General features: G+C 40.0%; 1 pseudogene; it reads right to left on the bottom strand.

Annotated features, from left to right (window-relative positions):
• Positions 1-7,136: 7,136 nt before the first annotated feature.
• LOC139460440 (carbohydrate sulfotransferase 15-like) overlaps positions 7,137-21,866 on the bottom strand; it is a 29,193-nt pseudogene continuing 14,463 nt past the window's right edge.

Below are 21,866 nucleotides of genomic sequence, written 5' to 3'. Positions count from 1 at the left end.
TGAGCCGACATGATGTTTCGCTGAAGTTATAACATTTTCCAGTGCAGTGCCGTTCTTAAACATGAAGCTTCCCTGATGAATATTTCAAATCATTATTTTGGTCTTACCTCATCTGAACCAAAGGTCCAGAAAACCTCTGGAATATACAGACAAATGCTTTCACATGTGCATACCTATTCTTAACAATGGTAATCACTTTCTGATCAATATTCCAACTCTTGGTTGATACCTGTGTATTCCCGTTGTTCCCAAGGCATCAATACACTGCCTGTCCATGTCAGTGTATATCTTCATCATAATTCTATGGTACATGTTTGATGTGATATATGTGACAATGTGTTTGTACATATTTCACACTGAAAAGGATGTCATAAAGATCCTTTGGTTCGCTTTGCCACGTGTATACTGTGTATATAGAAGAGGTGATGTATCCTTAATATGATACCTCCAAACAACGTTATACTAGTTATTAATATAACGATTGTTATGTATCAGTGAAACTGTTATGGGGTGATTTCCAAATTAGAAATGCAAAGGTTAACCTAGAAATCGGTATCAATGAATAATCAAATTATTTTGAAGCACGCAGTTTGTACATTTGAAAGCACCTACTGTTTGACCGGAAAAGAGTAATAATTATTTTCCTTTCACAGTTTGCGTGAGTGAATGAGTGATTGAGTGAGTTGGTTTTAATGCTGATGTGGGAGGAAAGCCCGATATGATGCAGGTCTCAGATATTTATCACCTTGGTGAAACCAACGAGAACGGTTGGAGTACTGATGGACCTAGAACAGCGATCCTTGGTTTCTGGCTGGTCCAAGGGACGCAACTCTGCCCCCCCCCCCCCCCCCCTCACCCCCCCTCCCCCCCCCCCCCCCCCCCCCCCCCCCCCCCCTCCCAGCTTGAACATTCTATGATTTGTATATACCGGTAATTTGTCTATTTGTCTATGTCAATGATTGAATGTGTTCCGTATAATGTACATAGCCTATTCAGTCTCCATGATGTAATATTTGGACATTCTAGCTCAGTGGTAGCTATTGAAACAACCGCCTATGTTGTGAGAATATATAACATCACCAGAGTGTTGACGGGTGTTAATATATTTCTCAAGCTTTTAAATAGCGTCATACGACTGTTGCGCAGAAGTTGTTTGATCAAGGTTACAACATTACAAGGCCTCACTAAAGCTGAATTGTTTGATAGGCGTTTCTGGGAAGTTCACGGATGACAAAGTAGACCCAATTTATGGATAAATTACGTCTGTAATTACTGTTAAGCCGACGTTTCGATATAGATCCTTATACCGTTGTCACGCATAAGATGCAGACACCAAAACATCGTCTCAAAGGCCTCAAGAAAAGATCCCAACCCGTGAAGATCCGGGATAGAATAGGTCTTCAGCAACCCATGCTTGTCGTAAAAGGTGATTATGCTTGTCGAAAGAGGCGACATACGGGATCGGGTGGTCAGACTAGCTGACTTGGTTGATGCATGTCATCGTATCCCACTTGCGTTGATCGATGCAATTGTAGAGAAACGAAGGTGAAATCATATTTATAATCCGATGTATACCTTAAATTCAAATACTATGAATTTCATGACCACGTCACTGGTTGGTACGCGTCTTAAAATAATATAGATCATCTCTTAAAGAAATTTTCATTTCGATGAGAGTGTTGCAGTTTATTTAATCACCAAGAAATCATTATCAGATATTTACATTCATCCATCTATAAATGCGCAACGATATTTCTGTTTTGCGATTTAGTGCCTTTCTTCAGTTCACGTGTAGCATGCAACGCGTATCAACGATAGGGTATCACACTTATATGTATGGTCTTACTTATATACATATTGCTGTCCATATGCATTTTCATCTTCCCGAGGCAAGGGAGTTAACTGACTATAAAAGTCCAGTTTCCACCCTTGCCGAACTAGGCTGGAATTTCCGGGCTCGACCGTAGCGCCACCAGTGGTTATTACGAGTTATTTTTCTTCTAAGCCTCTTTTATGGACCAATCAGATTCCACCTCTCGAATCACTTGCATTTGTTTCAAACAAAATGGTGACGCCCAGTCAAAACGATCTGATTGATAATCAAGATCTATATTGTGATAAAACGGGTCTTACATCGCGAAGTGCATCAAATCACGTGAGCACCTTGATTAAAAACATGAAAAGACTTGGAAAATATTTGTTGACAACGAGTTGGCGGTGCACATGCTTTGCAAATCCTGCAATCGACAGAAATCTGCACGACATTTTACAAACCGGATTTCGACTATGCATAGACTCGTTAGCCCAGCAAAAATGTAACTCCATAATACCAGCCTAGTTCGGCAAGGGTGGAAACTGGACTTTTATAGTCAGTTCACTTACTTGCCTCGGGAAGATGATGCATTTTCCGCCATAGGCACATATTGGATCAAATTGCCAACCCCATATATATTTAAAAGTTGTGACGAGAATGTAATGGTTTGATGCAATTCCCTATTTCGACTTGTTCACCATGTGTCCGTGTCTGTTCAACTGAACACTAGACTTGCCTTTGCCTGCGTTTGTGCCCTGTGCCACTGGTTGGGAGGATACGCTCAGCTTTTCGCCTCAGGTATCCTCACTATCAGATAGTGATTCGTAAACACATACTTATACGTCGTTCAGCTGACTGCTTTCAGTAAAGATTTCTGATGACTATAGACAGCGTTTATTTTGGGCAAGACTTCAGGATTAACATTATGCTTCAATTTGGGAATCGACACGTAACAGCATGTGAAATTAAACTGTTTTAAGTATTAGAATGTGAGTCCAGGTGAAGTAGTTACGACTGAACTGAACTGAAAACAATATTACAACGTCATAAACATATTTCCCTATCAGTCGTGTCATGTACAGGACACAACTGAAAATTTGTACATTAATTAAATATTAGTTCCTGGTTTAACCAATCATCTCAACCGTTCATCATCATTTCTGATTCCTTGTCATGCCTTCAGACAATGCATACTTTTTCTTCCAAGCATCCGTTGATACTTATTATTTTAGAATTGCATAATTTCTCGCTACTTCCCAATACGACATCGTCTTTTGCTGGTTGGAATCGCCGGCAACACTATGGCTGATATTGCTGCAAAGGCAGCACTAAAAAAAATCAGTAAAACCAATTCTGTTACCATACAGTGATTACAAGCCAATAATTAGATGCCACATCAAAGACCTAATGCAAAAGAAGTGAAACACTCAAGTAGGTATAAACAAATTTCATGCTAAAAAAACAACCGTTGGATATACTTACTGGGTTGTCATTTGAGACATGACGAAGTAGTTTTGCGACGATGTCGTATTGGACACAGTCGATATGCCCAAGAGTATCTATTAAAAGGCGAGGATACTCCATTCTGTGTCCCTTGTGATGAGATAATCACAGTCAAGCATGTTTTGCTTGACTGCGTTGATTTTTCTCTCATAAGGGATAACTATTATCGTTCAACATCTAGGATATTTTATTTTATATAATATCAGTGCTCATTTAATTCTCGTATTTTTAAAAGAAATAGTATTATTTGATAATTTTGAATTGTTTTAGAATAGTGGGATATTATTGTCAAATGAGATGTATGATGGCGGTGCCACTGAGGGGGTTAAAGTAGTGTAAATTTATTGTTCCCCTAACAGTGGCACGTGAGTCCATCTATATTGAACTATTAAATAGCCATAGTGTTTTAATTCCTTGATTGTGCTTTGATTTTTTAATATTGGTTAACATTGCGTACAACCATTCGTGTCCAAAGTGATGGCATAAATCCTGCTGGGAATCAGAAGCAAAAGCACTGTAAGTCCCCATGATCCCCAGTTAGGTGGTCTAGCTTTGGGTGCCTGTGGTGTATAGCCTGGTTTTATTTTCTAATAACTAATTGACTGAAAACTTCTTTGTTTGATATTGCTCATGTTTGTTTTATGTCTACACTGTGATATTGTACAGCACATAACTTTTTAACCATGCACCCTATCTTCACCAAACTTGCTACACACATTTACCACAATGAGTACTTGTGCCTTTTGCTAGTTTGAAGATTCTAAACTTTTTAATTTTTGCCGTTTCCATGGAAACATTAGAAACTTAAACTTTTAGGGTGGGTGTTTTGTACGGCCCATAACTTTTTAACCATGCACCCTAGCTTCACCAAACTTGCTACACACATTTACCACAAGGAGTAGTTGTGCCTTTGGCTAGTTTGAAGATTTTAATTTTTGCCGTTTCCATGGAATCATGGTGAAACATAAATTTGGGGTAGAGTTTTTGTACGATCCATGTTTACAATATTATGTATCCTAGCTTCAGTAAACTTGCTACATTAACCGCTATGATTGTTTTTTTTATCTTTTTATAAGATTCTGAAAGTTTTCTCTTTTGTTGTTTTCATGGAAACATGATGGAATTTAGAAATTTTGATGACTAGTTTTGTATAGCTAATATAATTTCAAAAATTGTTTCCACACATGTAGATCATCATAAGTATCTGTGCTCTGTGATAGTTTGAATTTAAGAATTCTTTACCATATCTGTTAAGGCTAGATGGAAATTATTTATTTATTGATTTTCTTATATGATATTGTTCCATTTTTTATGTGTTTTTTATATCAACAATGTGTGGTCCTTTTGATAATTCTTCTTATGTAACTCCTCAATCAAATGTTTATTCAAAGGTGTTCATGTTGATCTACTTCCTCGTAGTGAACACTGGTATCATAGGAGATTGGGGAGAGGGGGGGGGGGGGGTTGAATTGTCACTGGAATTCAATCTTAGTTTTTAAAACATTGAAGTTAAAATCAGTTAGAAATATGTAATATTTAATTAATTTACAAACTATTAACTATTTGATGTTGACCAGCGGGGATAACGGGGGTATGTGAGCTTTGCTCACTTCTTTCTTGTTTTACCTATGTTGCTGTCATGATTCTATGCACTGTAAATGAAAAGTGTAACGCATTAATAAAACAATTGTCTTCTTCTTCTTCTTAGATATCTTCAAATTCTCCAAATTATAATGATATATTTCCAAATACAGTGGGACTACATCCAATTGAGAATCAGTAGAAGTAAGTTTATCTCCTCGATAAAACCTGTCGTTCGATGTATGTTCAATGTATACATCACCAAGAAGTAACTGAAGACGACTATGCTGTGACAGAAGCTTGTCATGTGGTTGGACTTCCCAAACATTTCATCAGTCTCAACATTCAGTTTGCATGAATGTTTTTGTTCGCAAGCCGGAAGTAATGCTGGCCTACTTCTGTCTTGTCGTAGCCTGTTTTCATTTGCACATTGCTGTCACTATGAGTACACACAGACATGGGTGAAAGCTAAAGCTCATGACAAATATACTGAACCGCAAAAGAAACGTCACCCAAGTAACATTGCACGAAAAGTTGTCATTTAAATATCTGGGTAATTTTTGTCAAAGTTTCTAAAATTTAACATTACCTTGTCCGGAAAAATGAAATTTGATGAAGAAAAAACAAAGCAGATGACAATAAAACCGATCGCCCAAAAGCATCACGGCAACGGCCATGTTAACCCGATGCACATGAGTTCCGTGCAAATTGATATGCACATGCGTTCACCGATTTCTTGCCCTATAAAATTCCACCCAGATCGGAAAACATCCATTCGTTATTGAATTGCTACCACATGCCAAGATTGAGAAGAAAGCGACGATTGCAAGCTGGACAAGCCACTGCTAGTAGCCAATGCATTTCAAGTCTACGTAAGGACCATATACAGGCTCCAGCAACGGTACCAGACCATCAATACTACAAATGGCCGACCACGTAGTTGAAGGGTCACCACCCGACGTCAGGATCGTCAGATTGTGCGACAGCATCTTCAAGATCGCTTTGTTACAGCTGCGGAAACTGCTCGACAGACCATGGGACACACCAGCGACACATTAGTGCGGACACCGTGCGTCGACGACTGACGAGCAGACACCTCCACTGTCACAGGCCACACCGAGGACCCATTCTGACACCACGTTATCGCCTGCACCGTCTTCAGTCCCGATTTAAATCCTATTGAGCACCTGTTGGACGAGATTCAAAGACGGCTGAATGACGTCCGACAAAGGTCGACAACTGCAGCTGAACTGCGTCAGGCGTTCTTCAAGAGTGAGGGCTCAAGTGCCTATGGCCTTCATCAACCGCCTCATCTATTCCATGTATCGACGTTGCACGGCAGTCATCAATGCACATGGTGGACACACGAGATACTGACTTTTGATGGCATTTTCTCAGAGACTGGTGTTGTGTTTCACTTTAAGAACATTTGACACTTTAATTTCAACCTTGATGATCAGTTTTGAAAGTTTCATCTTTTTAATATGTCTCAAAGTATGTTTACAGTGTTTGGACAAATAAGGTTGCTCATACATCTATCCATGGTGACGTTTCTTTTGCGGTTCAGTATATATCCTGTTTCTTTTGCGGTTCAGTATATATCCTCGCGAAACATTTCTTCTCTGTCCCTCGCTAGATCGGGAAAACATATGAAACTTAGTTCATTTTTCGATTACAACCGTCTAAAAATGTGCTGTGAAATCACTATGAACCAGAGACCGCCTCCGTAGTCTAGTGGATAGAGCATCTGCCCTGAGAATCCGAGGTCGGTGGTTCGATCCTCAGTGGGCTAGTTGGCGTACGAGATTAAATGGGTAAAACACTAACTGGTCGGCTCGGAGTGAATCTGCTGTGTCTGCGTGGGGTATCCATGTCACGCTGAGTGAGTGAGTGAGTATGGTTTTACGCCGCTTTTAGCAATATTCCAGGAATATCACGGCGGGGGACACCAGAAATGGGCTTCACACATTGTACCCATGTCGGGAATCGAACCCGTGTCTTCGGCGTGACGAGCGAACGCTTTAACCGCTAGGCTACCCGACCGCCCCCCATGTCACTCTGAAACCGCACTTGTTTGTGCACGGAGTCCGACACACACGGGCATCGTCGTCACTGTATAAGTTTCACATCACCAAACAAGTAGTGATGATACATGCAGCACGTGGAGATAATATCAATGACACATCAAGCATTAGTTGTAAATTAACGTAATTTTATACCAATTTACTAATGTACATGTTTAAATGTATATGGGAATGGTATTTTTCAACAATTTTGCAAGCTCAATGTTGTGAGGTCTAAAAAAAGTCCTCTAGTAGACGGCGTGTCTCGTTCTTCACCTGAAATCGCTTTCTGCTTTGATTCATGTTGCTTTGCTCAGGATTTGTTGTAGCTCTGATCGAGACACTTGACCTGATGGAGAAAGATCATGAGTGAGTGAGTGAGTGAGTATGGTTTTACGCCGCTTTTAGCAATATTCCAGCAATATCACGGCGGGGGGCACCAGAAATGGGCTTCACACATTGTACCCATATTGGGAATCGAAACCGGGTCTTCGGCGTGACGAGCGAACGCTTTAACCACAAGGCTACCCGACAGCCCCCAGAACGATCATGAAGCCACGTGTTTACACACAAAATAAGCAAACATGTCAGTCTCCTTAATCACAAATGATTAATGTTGAAGCAATAAAAATAAAGCAAGAGCAGTTTAAACAAAGACTACGTCACTCACACCAATGACATCAGATGATCACGACATGGTCGGGAGCGTACAATATTGTGGCTATGGTAATGGTTGTGTCCCTATATTTACGTCAAGTATTAACATGCACGGTAATCATGAGGCTTAATGAACATGAAACATAGTTTTACACCTCATTAGCCTTTGTTCAGGAGGTCACAATGAACCAGATATTTAATGTTGACTTTCAACTACCATTCAAAGTTTAACCAAACATTTCAAAGTACTGAAAACTATATCATACTCAGGCCGAGGAACTCAAATATTTTTTAGTAAGACGCGTAAGGATCACCGAGCATGTCTTCCAGTCTGGCAATCAAGATCTGATCTCCAGGGAAAACTGTCATCCAGTCGCTGATGAACAGGTGGTACAGGCCGATCAACATCTGACAATGAGAAGACGTAAACATGCACGTGACACATCCATCAACGTCATTATTAATATTAATTCACTTTAAGAATGCATTAGCTGTGTTCAACCCCATACATGTTAAGAAAAAAACACTCGACCCATCGCGTGTAGTCATCGGAACACTCTCCTGCAGAAACCCTTTGGTGATGAAGTTGCTTGATCAATTGGCATTTAGAGGGTGGTATGCTGGACAAGGGAGATAATCCTGTGGATATGCATGGTAATACAGAAGACGTATACTGTAGGACTATCTCCCCTGGTTTTCAAATTGTTGAACTGGGCAATTAAGCACATGTTCAATTCATGATCAATTTGATAAACAGTCTTGATTTGGCACTATGTATATTCGTACAATAGAATCTCCTGTTATTCATGAAGGTAACTAAACGTTGACTTAAAAGAATATACGACAAGTGGAAGTTGTTTATCGCTCAATACAATCTACTTTAATTCATGAAGGTAACTAAAAGTTCAATTAAAATAATAAACGACAATTGGGAGTTGTTTATCGTACAATAAAACACTGCCATGGGGGATGCTGCCTCTTTATTGATACCAATAACATGTTTAAATTTTAAAACATCAACCTTTACACGTATTTGAATAATGATGATTGCCTAAATACAGCCCCACCTCTGCAATGTCGGACAAGCCAATTTTATGAACAGGAGAGTTATGTTTGGTATTTAATATTCTCACAATCCACACGTCGATTGTCTGCACCCTTTCTCCCAATACCGTTTGTCATATCTCTCCCACTTTTGAATGCGTTCGTTCGGCCAATGTGCTCCCCTACGTTTTCCAGCTACATCTATGGGGATCAATTCACTAAACTCATGAAACATAAGGTCGTCCACATTTACGACGTCATCAAGTTGCGAGCGGATGTTCGAATCTCCTGAAAAGGCGCCATGATGTTTTATCGTGTAATAAACCAAGCTTCGTTTCTCATTGTTCTTTGCGATTTATCATTTATATAAAGACATATGTCCTTATCTAAACCCTGGAGGGACACGGAACATATTTATAAATCACATTACATGGTCGCACCTGTCAGGAAAAAAAGAGCTTGCACCCCAACCACTCACTCTTTCCTTAAAGCTGCTGTTGTATGCACAGGTCCTCATGGGAAACTTGGAACAACAATCTTTAAACATTCTTAAGTCATCAAACACTTTGTCATGGAAGCTCTCTGCCGTTATATGACCTTTGTTAAAGAAGTTGTAGTCGGATATCCTCCTGAATTCGAAGTTAGTAAGAGTGTGTGAGTGAGTAGGGTTTAACGCCGCTTTTAACAGTATTACAGTTATATCACGGCGTGTCAGCCTAATGTTGGAGGAAAGCCCGAAGTGTCGTCTCAGACGTTTACCACTTCGATGAAACCCACGAGCACGGGTATGGTGCTGACAAACCTAGAGACATAATCGGGGCTAACCGGGGTTCGAACCCACAACCATAGATTTTTGGCGTGCCCAAGGGACGCAACTCTGCACAGCAAATCGCGGCGCCTTAGACAATTGGGCCACCCGTGCCCCAAGTTAGTAAGAAATAGATATGGACATTTAGTTGATGCAACGTAATGACTTTACACCCTTTACATGTTTGAAATTTAGTTAGATACATTCACGTTGCATAGTTCATCGCATAGAAATCTTACATGGTGGGAATTCCGTTTTAGAATATGAACAACATATGCTGGTCGAAGTAAGTGAGAGAGTATGGTTTTGCGCCGCTTTTAGCAATATTCCAGCAATATCATGGCGGGTGACTCTAGAAGTGAGAAGTTTACCTACATGGGAGGAATCGATCCAGGGCCTGCGGTTTGATGAACGAACACCTTAACCACTAGCCTACGTCACCAGCCCACATACTGCATGATGCATTACATAATTTAATATAACGAAATATAAGCATGAATAAATGTGATATATTCCAATGTAATACATTCTTGTAGCATCAGCCATTACTGTAACCGTGCTGACTAATAGGTAAATGAGCGAGTGAGTGAGTGAGTTGGGTTTAACGTCGCTTTTAACAGTATTCCAGTTATATCGCGACGTGTCAGCTTAATGTGGGAGGAAAGCCCGAAATGATGCAGGTCTCAGACATTTACCACTTCGGTGAAACCCTAAAGCACGGGTATGACGCTGACAATCCTAGAAACATAAACGGAACGAACCGGGATTCAAACCCATGATGATAGGTTTCTGGCGTGCCCTAGAGACGCAACTCTACACGGCGAATCGCGGCGCCTTAGACGATTGGGCCACCCGTGCCCCGTGCCCCCAATATGTAAATGAAGACAGTTGAGAAGATCGTTATGTGTACTGGAGGTAGCAGACCTACATATCAGTAGGGTTCCTGATGACGATGATGATGCTAGTGGAGGGGTTGAGATGATGGATATAGTGCGGGGCGAGGACACGAGGCTCCGTGCAGTTGTAGTTGCCCGGGAGGTAACGCCAGCTGGGGTTGTTCCACATTGTAGAAGGGGAGCCATCACCTTGTGACAAGAGGGTAAGTTGATATGCTATATTGGATTACAGAAAGGGTGTGGCAACCATATATGTTTACTTGACATAAATATGAAAAAAAAAAGGTTCAGCTTGTATGCTTGGCATATATATGTTACAGGGAATATGTATAATCATGGAATATATTTAATGTCTGATTTACTCAGGGAATACACATTGTCCCTAAACTTTTCAGGTATTAAACACATTCCCTGGTTTAACATCAAGTTTTTTAGACATATTCCCTGATATTACTTTTGAGACTCTTATATGGTCAAACTTGATAAAAAACAAACAAATTATTTATGAGAAGACAAATTTATTTGACATGATGACAAATACCTTTCACTTAACTTAACTTACAATTTGTCTTCACTGTGATCAAAACAATGCTACATCAAACTTAGGATATACACCTACCAAACAAGAACAATTTAGTGTTTGAGTGGCACCTTGAGTTACATTCATATCGGTCGCATTCTTCTGGAGACGCATACATTTCACGATTTACAGTATTTTAATCTCAATTCTGTCCTATGTTTTGATTACAGTTAAGACTGATTCTTAAGTTAAGTGAAAAGTGTTTGTTATCATGCAAAATAAATTTGTCATCTCGATTTCTTTCATCAAGTTTGACCATATGAGAGCCTCAAAAGTAATTTCAGGGAATATGTCAGGGAAAAAACCAACTTGATGTTAAATCATGGAATGTGTATAACTGAAAATTTAAGGGATTATGTATGTCCCTTGAGTGAATCAGACATTAAATATAACCCCTGAAAATTTCAGGGAATGCACATGTTCACTGATTATACATATTTCCTGTAACATATATATAAATAAACTCTTATACATTCGATTGTGCCATTCCAAATATTTCGAAAGCATGTGTTTTATAAATTACTATAATTCGCGATCGAAAAAAGGTAAGCGTATCCTACCCCACCGATGGCAATCGTAACAAAAGCATACAAAGGCAAGTCAGGTGTTCTTCATTTAAAAATCACGGGAACAAATGGTTAAGTCAAACTAGGGATTTGTATCGGACATAGGTTTGGTGCATGCATTTAACATATAGATTTTCTGAAATCCTTACTGAGGTCTCGAATGTTAGAACCCTGATCAAATAACTTTTGAGCATGACACACATTGATTGTTTCGAAGAAAGAGCATGTTAGACTGTACATCAAAAGTTGTGAAATGTAAATGCCAAAGGCTGCAGATGTTAGAATACTGCTCGACATCAAATGTGACTTTCAAAGTCATCACTCTGATCATACAGTCTTGATGTCTTACGGAAGGAAATTGTCTATTTGACCATTATTGCACGAAATAAGATCATCGAAGGACCGACCACGTGATCCATACTTCAGACTGTTGAAGTATAAAAAACAAATGTCTGCCACAAAAAAATCCATTGGTCTTTTTCGCTCAGTTTTAGTTAAAATAAGTATCTGTTTTTGCGGATGCAGCTGTAAAAAATATCTAGTCTCAATACATTTCTTGATTTTAAGAAAAACTATGACTAATCTTTGAGAGAGGGATTTGCTGGACCCATCAATATATTTTTCTATTTATGGAGCTTTAAAATCCAGTACAAAAGAGAATTGAAGGTTACTATTTTCTATTGGATCATTATTTTGCATATCCACGTGGAGACAACCATATATATATTTTATTGTGTATTTGACATCTGTCACTATATTATCTACGGTGACAAGCCACTGTGTATGTTTGACGTATGTAGTTATATGTTGGCCACTTGGGAATCAAAGATCCAAGGCCAATTTTGTTGCATTCTGTCAGGGTTTATTAATAATTAACTATACATTCATAACTGACTGGAATTTCACTTGTGCCGTACCTGTGATCAATGGGTGGAATGTTCTGTCTGTATGGGAATCAGCAATCACATTCTCTTCTATCACTTTTGCAACTGTTGAGAACATGCCCAAGAATCTGTTCAAATTTGAGTTCACTGAAAATGAAAGAATATAATGTAAATAGGGTTTATTATGCGAGCATGTGTGTCATGCTGGTTTTAGGAAACGAATGTCAGAATTCTTGTATTTATACATGAATTCTTGCACGAATTGTGTAACATCAGTATGACACACATGTGAGTGTAGCAGTTTCTTTTTTTACCGATTGCTTCTTGATCCTTTATGAGCTCCCCTTTTAAAAAAAAATGCACTGATCACCACTGCTGTCCTAGAAAACCACAATTTGTCGAATGACGTCAACAGCTATGGCGTCATTTCTAGCTATGGCGTCATTCCGTCTTTACGTCACAATGAGATTTGAATGACGCCAGCAATGCCGTCCGGGTGACGGAAACAATGCACTGGTGCCCGAGAAGTGATATTTACACGATTGCGCATGTCGACTTTTATGTACTCGGTTACTTATAACCCCGTGGGTAATAAAGTGAAGTCTTATACCACAATGGGCTTCTATTTGGCTGTTATATGGTTCCAAACTGTTTACTGCCAATAAAAATTGCTGCTAATATTGTGCTGCATAAACTATTATAATTTCTTTTGCATAAATGACTGAATTGTAAATATGTTAACTTGGTCTCGTCGCTATATGGCTGGAATAATGCCGATGCGACGTTAAATTTTAACTCACTCACTCACTATTATATTTTTTACCTAACCTAACCCTAATACCTTTACATTTTTCACACTTTATCTTTTCACATCTCTCAGCTGAAACATGTTTACAAAATTATTGATTGTTTTTTCGCAGCACTTTTATTTCAGGTCAGGTTTCATAAAGGAAATAACTGGACTTACCGTCATATCTGCGTCTGGCGAGCCAATGAATTTCCTTTTTCTGAGGCTTGGCCACTTCCGGATGAGCGACTATGGTACTGAAGGTGAAGGTCGATCCGCATTTGGGAAAACCAACAAGATAAAAGTACGGGAGACATACTAGTCTTCTGGTGTTGCTTTTCCTCCAACATGGATTTTTGTAGTCTGACAAGAAGGCAGGTTTCTTCTGAAATATGGAAAAACGCCAAATCAGAGGGATTGACCAGCTGGAGGCTGTAATTGCGAAACTAGCACGAAATAGTTAGGCTTTAGGAAGACTGATTTTAATTGATTGGTTGTTGTTTGTCGCCGCAATCAGCAATATTTCAACCACATGACGGTGGTCTGGAAATAATCGAGTCTGGAACAGACAAGCCAGTGATGATATCATGAGCATCGATCCACGGAATTGGGATACAATGTTGTTCGTTTGTTGTTTAACGTCGCACTCAGCAATAGTCCTGCTGTAACACGGCGGTCTGTAAATAATCGACAATCCAGTACGCTCTGGGAAGAGTGGCTATTTTGTTTGTTACACGTGTTTGGCGTGACTTGACAAATGTCTAAGTGAGTCACCGTGTAATGTGAATTTACACTTATCAGAGGGGTACACAAAGTACGTGACCTAGGCAACCAGTTGCCGGACCATGGTAGCTGAGTGGTTTAGATCTCTGACTTTGTGTCCTGGCGATTATGTGCCTTACTCTGGGAGTGTGGGTTCGAATACCGGATAGGACTAAACCCAAAAGAATACTAGAATCTGAACTTTACTAAGAAAGTGTTATCACAAATATAACATGTGTTACATATGTTAATAGATTCTCTAGCATTATATAGCATATTATATTCCACACAGCATTTCAAAGGATATAAATGTTCATAGATTCTAGCATCATATCTGACGGTAATCGACACAGTAGTAAAAAGGGCGTGTATGTTATAGATTCTAGCATTATATGATATACGTTAATCCAGACAGCAAAACAAATGATCTACAGTCCTCCCTGGTTGTGTTGCCACCTTTCGTACAGCAGAACATGTGGCATTATAACAGGGTGGCATTATAAACAGGGTGGCATTATACACAGTGTGGCATTATAATCAGGGTGGCATTATACACAATGTGGCATTATAACAGGGTGGCATTATACACAGTGTGGCATTATAAACAGGGTGGCATTATAAACAGGGTGGCACTATACACAGTGTGGCATTATAATCAGGGTGGCATTATACACAATGTGGCATTATAACAGGGTGGCATTATACACAGTGTGGCATTATAAACAGGGTGGCATTATACACAGTGTGGCATTATAACAGGGTGGCATTGTAATAGGGTGGCATTATAATCAAGGTGGCATTATAAACAGGGTGGCGTTATAACAGGGAGGCACTAGGGTGAGGTTATTGTCACTACATCATCGTCATAGGGGGCAGTTGATTGTCAATACAGTCTATTACATCGGGTTTACTGTATTGGGACTTGAATGATCCGGTGATAATTATACTAAGGGACTGAAGGCATAAATGAACTGCCCAGGGGTTAGCTGTAAAACGGCCTGAGATCAACGCAGTTAGTTTGTTGATTTAGAAGAAGGAATTATCTCAACTGTTTGGAAATTGATATAAAAATTGTCTTTGCAACCAGGGAATTGGAACGTTTGGACTGAAAATATTGGAATTGGCATTATAACCAGGGTTGCATGATATAACCCGGGTGGCAGTGTAACTAGGCATTGTAACCAGGGTTGCATTATGTAAGCCAGGTGGCATTGTAACCAGGGTTGCATAATATAACCCGGGTGGCATTGTAACCAGGCATTGTAACCAGGGTTGCATTATGTAACCCAGGTGGCATTGTAACCAGGCATTGTAACCAGGGTTGCATTATATAACCCAGGTGGCATTGTAACCAGGCATTGTAACCAGGGTTGCATTATGTAACCCAGGTGGCATTGTAACCAGGCATTGTAACCAGGGTTGCATTATATAACCCAGGTGGCATTGTAACCAGGCATTGTAACCAGGGTTGCATTATGTAAGCCAGGTGGCATTGTAACCAGGCATTGTAACCAGGGTTGCATTATATAACCCAGGTGGCATTGTAACCAGGCATTGTAACCAGGGTTGCATTATATAACCCAGGTGGCATTGTAACCAGGCATTGTAACCAGGTTTGCATTATGTAACCCAGGTGGCATTGTAACCAGGCATTGTAACCAGGGTTGCATTATGTAACCCAGGCGGCTTTGTAACCAGGCATTGTAACCAGGGTTGCATTATCTAACCCAGGTGGCATTGTAACCAGGCATTGTAACCAGGGTTGCATTATGTAAGCCAGGTGGCATTGTAACCAGGCATTGTAACCAGGGTTGCATTATGTAACCCAGGTGGCATTGTAACCAGGCATTGTAACCAGGGTTGCATTATATAACCCAGGTGGCATTGTAACCAGGCATTGTAACCAGGTTTGCATTATGTAACCCAGGTGGCATTGTAACCAGGCATTGTAACCAGGGTTGCATTATGTAAGCCAGGTGGCTTTGTAACCAGGCATTGTAACCAGGGTTGCATTATATAACCCAGGTGGCATTGTAACCAGGCATTGTAACCAGGGTTGCATTATGTAAGCCAGGTGGCATTGTAACCAGGCATTGTAACCAGGGTTGCATTATGTAACCCAGGTGGCATTGTAACCAGGCATTGTAACCAGGGTTGCATTATATAACCCAGGTGGCATTGTAACCAGGCATTGTAACCAGGGTTGCATTATGTAACCCAGGTGGCATTGTAACCAGGCATTGTAACCAGGGTTGCATTATGTAACCCAGGTGGCATTGTAACCAGGCATTGTAACCAGGGTTGCATTATATAACCCGGGTGGCATTGTAACCAGGCATTGTAACCAGGTTTGCATTATGTAACCCAGGTGGCATTGTAACCAGGCATTGTAACCAGGGTTGCATTATGTAAGCCAGGTGGCTTTGTAACCAGGCATTGTAACCAGGGTTGCATTATATAACCCAGGTGGCATTGTAACCAGGCATTGTAACCAGGGTTGCATTATGTAAGCCAGGTGGCATTGTAACCAGGCATTGTAACCAGGGTTGCATTATGTAACCCAGGTGGCATTGTAACCAGGCATTGTAACCAGGGTTGCATTATATAACCCAGGTGGCATTGTAACCAGGCATTGTAACCAGGGTTGCATTATGTAACCCAGGTGGCATTGTAACCAGGCATTGTAACCAGGGTTGCATTATGTAACCCAGGTGGCATTGTAACCAGGCGTTGTAACCAGGGTTGCATTATATAACCCAGGTGGCATTGTAACCAGGGAATATTGCACGTCGGAAATCTGTTGTAACCAGGGTGGCATTATGACGAGGGAGGACTGTATATGTTCCTAGATTCTGGCATTATGTCCCGGGTTCGTAACAGCCAAACAATGGATGTACAAATGTATATGTTTATAGGTTTTAACATTATATGGCACACGTTAATCTGCACAACAAAATAATCATCAGTTGTTAAATATTCACTCTAAGGGTATTGTGAGTTAAACTGAATAACAAGAAAATCAGAATGAGTGAGGCAGAGTTCGGGACTTTTTGACAATAGGTAATGAGAGAGAACACACAACACGTCGAACTGTGCAATGAAAAGCAATACATACGTATGTTGAAGGTTCAGCTTGTGGTAATTAGCATGAGATAAATACGTTCATAGTATTGCATTCCGTTATATATTTTGCAGTTGTCTCTGCTATTACATTTTTGTCAATGTGTTCCACACAATGTTTATAGATAATACATATCCACCATAACATCACATTCAGTCTCGTTGTGTAATTATTAGGTTTAAAACGCATACATGTATTTTGAAAATAACTTTTCACGGAATGGTATGATGAACTCCTTAATCCATCGGCTATGTTCTAAGACTGGGGCACAACGGATGACAATCTCCCAAACTAATTAATAAGGCATATTACGGCGTTGATGCTTGTACTGTGTAAACTCTATAAGACATTTACAATCATTGCTCTTTGTACTCCACAGCGCAATTTAAGGATTGGTCTGCACATATGAAGGCTAAGAGTGTGGTACCATGGCCGTATGTATCACCCATGTCCCGTAAATGTATTGCTATATCTACGGTATACATGGGGGCAATGATATACATGACAGTCAACGTTAATAGATCGTGTTGATGAACATATATTTCTTCCAGTGGATCGGGAATCGTAAATTACTGTTGCCTTTAGTAAGGACTTCTCATGATTATGGAACGAGTTGTGTCGCCTTTCTGAACATGCTGTACAATCTGGATCTATTGTGAATACAGGAAAGTGTCCTTTGAGAGTTGTTTTTTTAAAGTACCTACTTTACCAGTTGTGAACAGTTTACGATATCTACTCATGTTTAGCCAGAGTGTGTAGTATTCATTAACTCATTCAGCGCGAAAGGTTAAAGAAGAATTACAGTTGAATACATAATGGAACTCGTCACCAATTACTTGGCAGTCACACAATATTCATATCTTTTGTTCTGGTGATATAATTTCCCATCGGCCTGTTTCTATTGGTAGTTTGTGCTTACCAGTTTCAGAAACAGTAAAAGCTTAGAAATATGATCAGTGAAAAGTAAATAGTATATATCATCCTGTTCAAAAAGACAACATTAAATATTGGAAAAACTTGGACACTTTTAATTTACTCAATAGATGTACATTTGACAAAATCGTCAATTCTCACACAAGATCATCCAAATACAGCTGCCAAATCTCTCAATCCACATTTCATAATACTCTATGAAAGCTGCTGGCCGAACGACTGATTCTGATTTGGTGTGGTTGTTGTTGACATCCTGTAGGCTGGCGCCAGCACTCTCAGAATTACAAAGTAGTTCTTTCTGAAACCAGTTCAGACTTCAGATAAAATAATATCCATTTACTTCCATGAAAGTAGTGAATATAATGTCAACAAGAAAAGTAAAAAAAATACCCAAGCATCTTACAAGTGTTAATGGAAGTGGTTTGTAGTTGTTTGGTAACAAAGGCTTACCTTTCTTATCAATTGGCTTAATTTCAGCCCATTTAACCAACCATTCTTCTGGTGTCTTACCAGTATGAAATATTATTTTGGAGAATTGAAGCTAAACAGTCATCTTTTCGCCTGATAATGCCGACGTGCCGTCAAATTTGAACTCATTCGCTTTCAGCTTGACCTAAGCCGACTTGGCGAGGTTCCTAGCAGTCGGACGGGCGCCCGTCCGAGTGATTGGACCCAAGCCGAGTCGGGTGCTCCCTCGCCGGCCGCTCCCGCGTCGGGTGCTCCCCGACGAAAATCCGTCTTTGTCCGGCGCAGGCTCACTCGTGGTCTGGGGTTACGCGAAAAGCAAATGTTTTCCCTGGGACTTTTTTAATATTATTTCTCTATCTCTCTCTCTCTCTCTCTCTCTCTCTCTCTCTCTCTCTCTCTCTCTCTCTCTTATTACTCGACAACAACCATCGGTGGTACATGAGTTGTTCAACAACAAAAACTACAGTAATAGATGTACAGCTTGATGACATATATTGTAGCATACGTCAGAGTATAGCATTCAAATGTCTGAGGACCTTTGAGAGTTGTTTTTTTAAAGGACCTACTTTACCAGTTGTGAACAGTTTACGATATCTACTCATGTTTAGCCAGTGTGTGTAGTATTCATTAACTCATTCAGCGCGAAAGGTTAAAGAAGAATTACAGTTGAATACATAATGGAACTCGTCACCAATTACTTGGCAGTCACACAATATTCATATCTTTTGTTCTCGTGATATAATTTCCCATCGGCCTGTTTCTATTGGTAGTTTGTGCTTACCAGTTTCAGAAACAGTAAAAGCTTAGAAATATGATCAGTGAAAAGTAAATAGTATATATCATCCTGTTCAAAAAGACAACATTAAATATTGGAAAAACTTGGACACTTTTAATTTACTCAATAGATGTACATTTGACAAAATCGTCAATTCTCACACAAGATCATCCAAATACAGCTGACAGATCTCTCAATCCACATTTCATCTTACTCTATGAAAGCTGCTGGCCGAACGACTGATTCTGATTTGGTGTGGTTGTTGTTGACATCCTGTAGGCTGGCGCCAGCACTCTCAGAATTACAAAGTAGTTCTTTCTGAAACCAGTTCAGACTTCAGATAAAATAATATCCATTTACTTCCATGAAAGTAGTGAATATATTGTCAACAAGAAAAGTAAAAAAATTACCCAAGCATCTTACAAGTGTTAATGGAAGTGGTTTGTAGTTGTTTGGTAACAAAGGCTTACCTTTCTTATCAATTGGCTTAATTTCAGCCCATTTAACCAACCATTCTTCTGGTGTCTTACCAGTATGAAATATTATTTTGGAGAATTGAAGCTAAACAGTCATCTTTTCGCCTGATAATGCCGACGTGCCGTCAAATTTGAACTCATTCGCTTTCAGCTTGACCTAAGCCGACTTGGCGAGGTTCCTAGCAGTCGGACGGGCGCCCGTCCGAGTGATTGGACCCAAGCCGAGTCGGGTGCTCCCTCGCCGGCCGCTCCCGCGTCGGGTGCTCCCCGACGAAAATCCGTCTTTGTCCGGCGCAGGCGCACTCGTGGTCTGGGGTTACGCGAAAAGCAAATGTTTTCCCTGGGACTTTTTTAATATTATTTCTCTCTCTCTTTAGCCAGTGTGTGTAGTATTCATTAACTCATTCAGCGCGAAAGGTTAAAGAAGAATTACAGTTGAATACATAATGGAACTCGTCACCAATTACTTGGCAGTCACACAATATTCATATCTTTTGTTCTGGTGATATAATTTCCCATCGGCCTGTTTCTATTGGTAGTTTGTGCTTACCAGTTTCAGAAACAGTAAAAGCTTAGAAATATGATCAGTGAAAAGTAAATAGTATATATCATCCTGTTCAAAAAGACAACATTAAATATTGGAAAAACTTGGACACTTTTAATTTACCCAATAGATGTACATTTGACAAAATCGTCAATTCTCACACAAGATCATCCAAATACAGCTGACAGATCTCTCAATCCACATTTCATCTTACTCTATGAAAGCTGCTGGCCGAACGACTGATTCTGATTTGGTGTGGTTGTTGTTGACATCCTGTAGGCTGGCGCCAGCACTCTCAGAATTACAAAGTAGTTCTTTCTGAAACCAGTTCAGACTTCAGATAAAATAATATCCATTTACTTCCATGAAAGTAGTGAATATATTGTCAACAAGAAAAGTAAAAAAATTACCCAAGCATCTTACAAGTGTTAATGGAAGTGGTTTGTAGTTGTTTGGTAACAAAGGCTTACCTTTCTTATCAATTGGCTTAATTTCAGCCCATTTAACCAACCATTCTTCTGGTGTCTTACCAGTATGAAATATTATTTTGGAGAATTGAAGCTAAACAGTCATCTTTTCGCCTGATAATGCCGACGTGCCGTCAAATTTGAACTCATTCGCTTTCAGCTTGACCTAAGCCGACTTGGCGAGGTTCCTAGCAGTCGGACGGGCGCCCGTCCGAGTGATTGGACCCAAGCCGAGTCGGGTGCTCCCTCGCCGGCCGCTCCCGCGTCGGGTGCTCCCCGACGAAAATCCGTCTTTGTCCGGCGCAGGCGCACTCGTGGTCTGGGGTTACGCGAAAAGCAAATGTTTTCCCTGGGACTTTTTTAATATTCTCTCTCTCTCTCTCTCTCTCTCTCTCTCTCTCTCTCTCTCTCTCTCTCTCTCTCTCTCTCTCATATTACTCGACAACAACCATCGGTGGTACATGAGTTGTTCAACAACAAAAACTACAGTAATAGATGTACAGCTTGATGACATATATTGTAGCATACGTCAGAGTATAGCATTCAAATGTCTGAGGACCTTTGAGAGTTGTTTTTTTAAAGGACCTACTTTACCAGTTGTGAACAGTTTACGATATCTACTCATGTTTAGCCAGTGTGTGTAGTATTCATTAACTCATTCAGCGCGAAAGGTTAAAGAAGAATTACAGTTGAATACATAATGGAACTCGTCACCAATTACTTGGCAGTCACACAATATTCATATCTTTTGTTCTGGTGATATAATTTCCCATCGGCCTGTTTCTATTGGTAGTTTGTGCTTACCAGTTTCAGAAACAGTAAAAGCTTAGAAATATGATCAGTGAAAAGTAAATAGTATATATCATCCTGTTCAAAAAGACAACATTAAATATTGGAAAAACTTGGACACTTTTAATTTACCCAATAGATGTACATTTGACAAAATCGTCAATTCTCACACAAGATCATCCAAATACAGCTGACAGATCTCTCAATCCACATTTCATCTTACTCTATGAAAGCTGCTGGCCGAACGACTGATTCTGATTTGGTGTGGTTGTTGTTGACATCCTGTAGGCTGGCGCCAGCACTCTCAGAATTACAAAGTAGTTCTTTCTGAAACCAGTTCAGACTTCAG

Source organism: Haliotis cracherodii, unplaced genomic scaffold (assembly GCF_022045235.1).
Source record: "Haliotis cracherodii isolate W230 unplaced genomic scaffold, xgHalCrac1.p SCAF_14, whole genome shotgun sequence".
Classification (NCBI taxonomy): Eukaryota; Metazoa; Mollusca; class Gastropoda; order Lepetellida; family Haliotidae; genus Haliotis; species Haliotis cracherodii.
The sequence above is the reverse complement of the archived record's forward strand: the minus strand, read 5'-3'. Positions and strand labels throughout refer to the sequence as shown.